Source organism: Schistocerca americana, chromosome 1 (genome assembly GCF_021461395.2).
Source record: "Schistocerca americana isolate TAMUIC-IGC-003095 chromosome 1, iqSchAmer2.1, whole genome shotgun sequence".
NCBI classification, from domain to species: Eukaryota; Metazoa; Arthropoda; class Insecta; order Orthoptera; family Acrididae; genus Schistocerca; species Schistocerca americana.
In genome coordinates this window covers 316,684,322-316,694,348 of record NC_060119.1, presented here as the reverse complement: position 1 = coordinate 316,694,348, position 10,027 = coordinate 316,684,322, and the positions used below count along the sequence as shown (strand labels likewise).

General features: G+C 39.1%; 1 non-coding gene across 1 annotated transcript; it reads right to left on the bottom strand.

The window, feature by feature from the left end:
* Positions 1-9,402: 9,402 nt before the first annotated feature.
* On the bottom strand, positions 9,403-9,477 carry Trnat-ugu. Its single transcript has one exon. It is a non-coding gene; the product is annotated as a tRNA-Thr (tRNA).
* Between the last annotated feature and the right edge of the window lie 550 nt (positions 9,478-10,027).

Genomic DNA, 10,027 nt, shown 5'->3' with positions numbered 1-10,027 from the left:
GGAAGTTAGACTTTAAATGTTATTTTCATAAATTAAGGTTCAAAACTTTTTTAATAATTATTATCAAAAATTTCAGTAATTAATAGTTTTTCTTTAAAAACTCCTTGATTTTCAAATTTAAGTCATAAGAATTGTCTATTTTTAATTAAGTATGTTTTAAGGATACAGGGTACTTCTCTGGCTCAATATTATGTAAAAATCAACAGCTATTTCTTTCAGGCACTGTTCATAATTTATATGTTTTACAGATTTTTTGCTGATATCAGGTAATGCAACACTTTCTATACTAATTAGAAGCGTTTTGAATAGTTTTGAACCTGCTTAGGGTTATTAAAAAATAAAAAGAAACTGATGCATTTTTTTCCAAAATGCTTCCTCAAATTGAGGTAGCTTTTAATCCAATGTTACACATTTGAAGGAGACCAAATTTTTAACAAATAGGCATGACATGATGGCTGAGGTACTAGACCTATTTCATTCCACGTGTTATGTATATTACAAGGATAAAAAAATATCACATCTTACATTTTAATTTTTATAATTATTTTCCTAATAAAATGTTATTTTTTCTATAATTTAGTTGATTCTGCAATAAATCTTAGGTCTACTACATAAGTATGGACCATTGAAAGTTACAGAAAAAAATAGAGTAATGCTTTATAAACTGTAGGAAATATTTGTACCTGAATTCTGAAAAATACAACTTGCAGGATATTGCAAATGAAGATATGAGTCCAATTAAACTGTGCCTAAGAACATTCCTGAAGCATAGTCTTCATCCTGCAGCATTTCTTCGTGTTCAAACTTCCTCTTGGCATTCCTTTTAGCACTTCTTGCTTGTTTGCTAACTTGAAGAACGATTCTTCTAACTTCATGCGCCCAGTGCCTGTCACATGCAAGCAACTGATCTTTCATATTAGAACTACATTTTATGCCTAAATTTCTCAGGACTTCCAACCATCCTATCACTCCGTCATTGAAACATATCACTGCATCTAGTACACCAAGTTTTAATTATTTAGTCCTACAAAAAAATTCTTCGGTAATCTTTCCCACATGCAATGGTTGAACATTCATTTGTATTCTGAGTGCCCCCATGAAGACATTTACTAAGCAAAACAGGGTCACTCAGTTGTCTAAAAATTGGTTTTATTTCATTCATAGTAGACTCAGAAAGAGAATGCTTATGATGGTATATTTGACCACTTTCTTTTGCTTTTTGGTAACCACACCAAGAATCTGCTCCTTTAGGGCAAAGCCTGTGAACAGGGTGGTCATCTGTGGACAACCTACGAAAGTAGGTGGCCCATACGGCTTTTCTCATTGCTGTAACGTCATTCAGAGGTGCAGTTCGTCTAACTCTGAAGGTCTATTTCAGTTCCTGTCAATCTGTCTCGGCCACACAGGTACACAAGGTATCATCATAAACATTGAACTCAAAAATTTTATTTAAAGCTTTAGAGTCCCCATTGCCTAGGTATTTCGTATATCTAACGTTATAAACGGGCACCGACCTCTGAAATGCTTTTAGAACCCCATCTCACTCCATACCTCCACTGTAACCGTCATAATCCTTAGAACACTGATGTTCAATATGTCCTTCAGTGTTGCCATGACAGGTGTGGCAGTACTTAGATAAGCACTCAACATCAACAACTTTTCCATTCTCCAGAGAAGTAGCACTTACAACACCATTCAATGAACGATGTCCTCGACGTTGCCATGTCCCATCAAGTGCAACAGCAGTGTCCCTGGTTCCACTAATATTTACAGTTTCTTCTACTGCATATTTCATAGATGCTTTACACACAACCGTCAAGGCACCTAAAAATATTGTTATGTACTTGCTGAACCTATTGGGAGGAGGAGGAGGAAGGTCCATCAAACCACAAAACGTTTGAGCAGCCTTTTTTCCTTTTCCTATTGCACGCATTGTGCACACTAACTTCAAATTCACATCATATGAATTATGCACAATGTTCGAAGTCATTTTCGAGGTGGATTTATTGCAGGATCCAAACAGAAAAAGTAATTCTGACGCTAAACCCTTCGTGCTACTTTGTTGCTCAGTTATTTCCAGACAGCTTACGCCATCACATTGTTTACATTTCGCCACTTCCGTTATCAAAGAAGATAAGATGCCCACATCAATAACAACAAATCCACTACAAACAGCATCATGCTTAACACAAAAATTTGAATCACCAGGAGGTGTGCCATATGTGAGTTTCTTCCGTGAAGGACTGATACATAGGTTACTTTCAACAGTGTGACTTGTGTTTGTTTGTGAACTGGTTACCATGGAAGTCCTTTTATTGAATTTCTTGAATCGAGGCATATTTCGTATTTATTGCACACCAAAGGATATGTGCTTCCACAAATATATGTAGCACTTGGGCAACAAACATTAAGCAACACGTGAAGAAACTACTTCAGCGAAACAAAAGTAAATACTAGCAAAGATAATCATTTACAGGCACTAGAAACCTGCAGTGTCACCAACATATACAATCTATCATACGTATAATCGCTGGAAACAGAAAGTTCGGTTCTTTTGGAAATAATACTGGTTTCTGTAAGAGAAATAAAGGAGGTGTGGTGGCATACATGACTGTAACTTTAAAATTTGGTATCTATAGGTCATTTTTATTTGAAACCCCATAATGTGTATATCAATGTAATCAGGAAAGACTACATAGTTTAATAAAGTCATTAAAAATTTCGATTTTTTCCACCATTTATAAGTACCCTGCATCCTTAAGACAGTATACAAAATTTCAGCCCCCTATCTTTGATAGTTTTAATCAATGTGCACCAGAGCATCAAAAAAGTGAATTTCCAGGAAATTCAAGTTAAAGCTTGTTTGTCTACCTACCCTGCATGACACAATGCGTTCCTGGTCCATATTCATCTTGTTCCTGGCGTTGTTCTTCATTTTTTCTTCATACTTCTTCTTTTTACTCCTACTTCTCTGGTGGCTTCCAACACTGGTTTCTGTGCTTCAAAGGGTCTCGTTCAGTCAGTGACGATTAAAGTTCTTAGCATATTTAGTCCACCAGGCACTTCCATCAATTCCACATAACACAGCATCTAGCACAGTTATTTTCAAAATATTTAGTCCTACCGGAACACTTTTTGGTATCACTTCCCATAGACAGTTGTTAAAATTATAATTTGGTTTTTGAATGCTACCATGTAAACTCTTCCCTTGTAATCTTGTGTCACTAAGGCATTAAAACTAAAAAATCATAAAGATCAAACAAAATTCTGCTTTTCAAAAGGGTGTCTGCGTGACATGGAAGCATCGTAATGTGTGCGGTTTAAATTTACTCTAATTTAGTCCCTTTCTTCGGTGTAATTCCATAAAAGTAAGCTTTTTCCTTTTTCCTAAAACTATAGAGAATTTTGTAAGACAAAAATTAAAAAGCAGACTTTGTGACGCTTATTCTCGAACTAGTCCCATTAAGTGAGCACATGTAGAGTTATGGAAGAATTGGAAGATTAACTTCTACACATATCAGAGGGAATGAAAATAACCTCATGAGAAACCCAAATTATACTCGCACGTGAGACAATGCTCAGTAGCCGAATAGAAGATCTTGTAGTTCATACACAAATCCAGTGCAACAGTCCACATCTCTTTACATTACCATCCATATACAACTCTTAGAAAAGCATAATATATTAGCATTAACGCACGAAATATTATTGGATAAGGAACAAGGAATAAGCGACGCAATTTGAAACCTGAGATGACTGAAGGAAGGAAGAAAAGAAGGTTGTGGTTTTAAAGTCCCGTCCACATCGAGTTCATTACAGACGCAACACAAGCTCGGATTGTTTCAAGGATGGGGAAGGAATTCGGCCGTGCCGTATCAAAACAACCTTCCCGGCATTTGCCTCGAGCGATTTAGGGAAATCACGGAAAAGCTAAAACTGAATGGGTAGACGCGGATTTGGACCATCGTTCTCCTGAAATGCCAGTCCAATGTGCAAATCACTGCACCACCTCACTCAGTTTAGCTCACTGAAATAAAATTGCGTATTGATCCCACGTGGTCTGAAATGCAGAGAGGACAAACAAAGATCTTTCTTTTCCCACACTAACATCGAATGCAAAAACGTAAAGTGGAAAGAAATCTATAGCCGTATAATCTGAAAAATGTGCAGTACAAAGGTCCAGTGCAGCACCCATCTGACTGACTGTGCCCGATTCATCAATCGAAAGGCAAACGTCTGTACCACGAGGTGGAAGAAGTGTGCACAACGACCTTTTATCTGTCGGCCACACAGGCTCGCTAACCGACCTGCCGCCGAGCTGCCCTGTTAGATTAGCCTCGCCAAAACTCGGAGGACTTACTATGACTTGACGTTTCCATTCAGAGAGGTATTATACCAGCAGACATATAAGTCACTACGGATTCTTTGAAACAGTCAAGAGCCTATCGACTTGGGAGAATACGCATTATGAAAGGTATCTAATGATAGACACCTTTCAATGTATGTGGATATTTCTGGTCGTTTATCATCGCCCAAAGCACAGGTATCGAAGAAGTTTTGCTTTAAAATTGCTTGCCACTTTGCACCAGATACTGGGGAAGAAATTAGAATTAAAGTGGGTGGGTAGTCAGCCCAGATTGTAACTGCTACGCGTACTACTGTACACTATGTCATCAAACGCATCCGGACACATGACTGAAAATGACTTACAAGTTCGTGGCGCCATCCACCGATAATGCTGGAATTCAATATGGCGTTGGCCCACCCTTAGCCTTGATGACAGCTTCCACTCGCAGGCATACGATCAGTCAGGTGCTGGAAGGTTTCATGGGGAACGGTAGACCATTCTTCACGGAGTGCTGCACTGAGGAGAGGTATCTATGTCGGTCGGTGAGGCCTGGCACGCAGTCGGCGTTCCAAAACACCCCACAGGCGTTCTATAGGATTCAGGTCAGGACTCTGTGCAGGCCAGTCCATTACAGGGATGTTATTGTCTTGTAACCAGTCCGCCACAGGCCGTGTATTATGAACAGGTGCTCGATCGTGTTGAAAGATGCAGTCGCCATCCCCAAATTGCTCTTCAACAATGGGAGGCAAGAATGTGCTTCAAACATCAATGAAGGCCTGTGATGTGATAGTGCCACGCAAAACAACAATGGACGGAAGCCCCCTCCATGAAAAACATGGCCACACCATAACACCACCGCCTCCAAATTATAGTTTTCACTACACAAGCAGGCAGATGACGTTCACCGAGCATTTGCCATACCCACACCCTGCCATCGGATCGCCACATTGTCTACCGTGATTCGTCACTCCGCACAACGTTTTTCTGCTGTTCAATCGTCCAATGTTTACGCTCCTTACACTTAGCGAGGCATTTACCAGTGTGATGTGTGGCTTATGAGCAGCTGCTCGACCATGAAATCCAAGTTTTCCCACCTCCCGCCAAACTGTTATATTACTTGCAGTGGATCCTGATGCAGTTTCGAATTCCTGTGTAACGATCTGGATAGATCTCTGCCTATTATACATCACGACCCTCTTCAACTGTCGGGGGTCTCTGTCAGTCAACAGTCGAGGTCGGCCTGTACGCTTTTTTGCCCTACGTGTCCCTTCACGTTTCCACTTCACTATCACATGGAAAACAGTGGACATAGGGATGTTTAGGAGTGTGGAAATCTCGCATACAGACGCATGACACAAGTGACATCCAATCACCTGACCATGTTCTAAGTCCATGAGTTCTGTGGAGTGCCCCATTCTGCTCTCTCACGATGTCTAATGACTACTGAGGTCGCTAATATGGAGTACCTGGCAGTAGGTGGCAGCACAATGTGCCTAACACGAAAAATGCATGTTTTTGAGGGTGTCCATATTCTTATGATCACGTAGTGTAGCTAACAATTATTGAGATTAATTATTGACTACTTAACGGCGTCTTCCCTAAATTAGGTTTCTGACTCACTGATCTGCTTCATGAGAGTCTCCCTGGAGTTAAGAAGCAGGAGAAAGGAAATAGTATCAACTGGAAATTTTGTCTCTCATCCGTGAGGTGTTCGAAGCTGACTGAGTTGAATGACCGCTGCCTGTGAAATACTCGTACCAGTTCTAATCACTGACCCTCACACGGTGTAGCTGTTTCATTACATACTAGTCAAATGAAGGATTTCAAGGTTTTCCGTGAAATTTAAACAAAAAATAAAGGTGTAACAGTCACGATAAATCTTTCAAGGTACAGTGTTGTATCATATGGTATCCTCTAATTTTACCTTTCTCCTTTTTTTGCAGTAGTAAGTCTTTCGCATATATAGATATGTATTGTGTCTCCCCTGACATGGGTCTAGGAACACGCTTACAAAAATACTTTGTTTGTCCTCTGAATATGGTTCTAAGAACACAACGTTCTTTTTGGATTAATAGTACACAGATTGCGCAGTGCAGAATTTCAATTTACTCGAGTGTCTTTAATTTCATTCTTTAATAAGAGTATTCCGAGTATGCACTTGTATTTAAATAATTTTTTTATTTCACAATAATATTAAATAAGCTGCCGCTTTCATATAACTTCTCGTAGTGGCGAATATCTGACAATGATGAGTGAACAAAAAGTATTTTATTGCTTTCAGTGTTAAACTAGAAATCATCTCCGACTTTGAAATAGAGAGATAAAAGAATTCGTAGAGAATATTGTTAAACGTGGTCCTACTTCATCATAGGTGGTATTTTCTCATTGTGTAATTATTTAATTTAGTGTTTATGTTTCATTATAATTTGTTGCTACATTGCAGGCGGAAAATAAAGAGAAATTACGTCACCCCCCAACGTAAGTAGAAATTAACCATCTCAGAATCGCTTGTATCTACGTTCACACCTTCGACTTTTAATTAAACCTTGTTTTTCATTAGCATGACAGATAGATTAAACTCCTAGGTACAGAAAGTTAAAGTCTGTAACATTATCTGTAAAATTTCTTTCTTTCATCATGCTAAGATGGCGTTAATTGCCTAGGGACTTCAGAAAGTAAGTTACACATGTTGTCGGCCCATGCTAAGACCAATGCACAACAAGAGTGACACATTGCTAGAAGACAGAACTTGTTCTGGGTGCCCTGCGGACGCAATTCAGCTGCGTATGGATAACAGGTGCGTCACAGTGAACGAGTGAAATGGTGGAGTAATTGGAAACGTACTCCATAGAAGTAAAAAGGACAGTACGATACTCATGGGTAAAATGGTTAAATTTTATTCACATGCTTTGTGGAATGCGGGTGGTATATGAACCAAATGGAATTTAGAGACCAGTCATAGTGAAATGATGCCGAGAATTTCACCAAAGCCGCATATACGTGGGTGAAGCTGATCCGACATAACACTCCAGATCTTGCATCATATAATTTCCATCTTTTTGGCAAGCTGAAAGAACATCTGGAGAGAAAGAGATTTTCCAACGACGGACGTTCACACAGCGGTTCGCAAATTGCTCGGTGATCATGGAGCAGATATCTAACGTCGAGGAATTGAACGACCGGGATAACGTTGTAACTGTTGTTTACAGAGGCTGGGTGACTGTGTTGAGAAATAGGGTCACGTATTCCTGTCACCTTTGATTGTAGAGCAGTGTTTACTAAAAGTTACTTGGCCACCCATGATGATAAGTAACTTACTTTTTTGAAGTTCCCTCATACTCCCCTGTACTTTAAGAGTCTTGTATTTCAGTTTCAAAGTTATTTGATTCCTTTTCTTATTGTTCAGCCTTTTAAATAAGGATCATGAAATTCCAAGCCATTCTTTGACAAAGACGAAATGGAAAACACGTTACTGCATACAAGGGAAGGGGAGACAGGACAAAAACATTCACGCTGAAAATGTACCGTTGCTACAACACCATGATCCATAGCCGATTAGAGTCTCAGTTTCTCATCCTTCTCACATAGTTAGCCGGCCGGAGTGGCCGTGCGGTTCTAGGCGCCACAGTCTGGAACCGAGGGACCGCTACGGTCGCAGGTTCGAATCCTGCCTCGGGCATGGATGTGCGTGATGTCCTTAGGTTAGTTAGGTTTTATTAGTTCTAAGTTCTAGGCGACTGATGACCTCAGAAGTTAAGTCGCATAGTGCTCAGAGCCATTTGAACCATTTTCTCACATAGTTATATTGTAAAGTGCATCAGTCACAAACAACATAAATTTTTCTGTACCTGTCACTTCACACATAGTTCTAAAAATAGTTACTTTTGACCGATCATTTGTTTACACTATTTTTTTTCACGAGCATTGCGTAAGACAAATGAACATGATACACAATTCATAGAAAACCATGACATGGATCTTTTGTTAAAGTACACACTCTCTTTTTAACATTTATATAAATTTTTTCAAGTACAATGGTTGTAAATTTCAATAAGAGTTTCATTTAAACATACACATTAGTGTATATATACGGTGATGTGCAAAACCTCCTGTTATACTATTTGATACAGTTGTGCATTGTCATCAGTTAAAATGAACAAAAAGAGCCGAATGTATCCCTGAAAAGACGCACATCAAGGAGGGGTACAGGGTCACAGAAACGGTGACTGGTGACATGCCGATCTGGAGCTAGTATGCCCACGCAACATTATGCCTCCCACACATCATAACATAGTTTTCCATAGAGACTAGAAATTCCAAAAGTAAGTAAAAGATAAAACAACATCAGTCAGAATCACTTAACCTAATGGTTTTTTATTTTATTTTATTTATTTTTTTTACGCTAACAAACTTAAACAAGAGCATGATAGCACGTCAGCATGAAGTGGTATTGTTTCTCATTTAACAGGTATGACTTTATATTACTCTTTGGTTGTTAACGTTACTGACTAGATTGTTTGCTGCCGGAATCACAGTTCAATACATTTCCAGCTTTTTACCATATATTTCATATTTAATATTTACATTAGCGAGTAGTCTGTAACAGCCACTTTTCTGCCTAGTGTTTGACTGTTGTAGTTGGACAAGCACAGCGTCACAGCTCCATCGAAACAGCCAGCACACACATACAGTATTGCTAGACACGTTATTGGACTTTAACCGGCTCTATTGTGTAGTGTAAATGCGTATATAAGTTTTATGGTAAGTGATTCGTTACGTTGTAGTGGACAGTGTTCGTAAGTTCACCACGTGCTTCCAGTGTGTCTTCAATGCACAAACCTCACACGTAAGTTAGATCGTAACTGCGAGATAACCTTCAAGCACTTCATACAGGAAGCAATTAACACATCCATACACGTATGATATGAGGCTGATATCTGTACAGATATCACTGGTGATCTTGCAGCTCTGTAAGGATGAAATTATAATGAAATCTAGAGCTTTAGCTGCTTACAGGCGTTCATAAATATCAACGGGGACAGTTGAAAAATGTGTGCTCTGACCGGGACTCGAACCCGGGACCTCCTGCTTACAGGGCAGACGCTCTATCCGACTGAGCCACCGAGGACACAGACGAAAGTGCTTCTGCCATGTAAGTAGAAGGTCCCCGTTGATATTTATCAACGCCTGTAAGCAGGTAAAGGTCTAGATTTCATTATAATTTCATACACATATGATGTGGGATGTGTTATGCTGCTATAATGTAACAATCGCAACCCCCTGACATACATTATTGTTAGAAATGTTCCATCCACAATGGTAGCATAATAAATTATGTGTTCACCTGACGAATCTTCGTTCTATCAAACTACAATGAACTGTAATAATTAAATAAAGCCAAACTATCTATCGACAGCCACACCTCTTGATGTATGAGGTATTTATTTTCAAAAGAAGATACACATTAACTATTTTGTAATGTAGTTTGCAAGTTTGGCACAGAGAGTCGTGGCTCTTTGTACTGGTGTAGCTTTTGACCCGTCGTAGCCAAATTGTGCACTGAATTTATTCTCGAAATTGCAAAAAAAAAAAGGCAAAATCACATCCCACAAGGACTGGATATTAAACTATTGACCAACAGCACACAACTGTCGCTGACGCATATAACAACTACAGAAA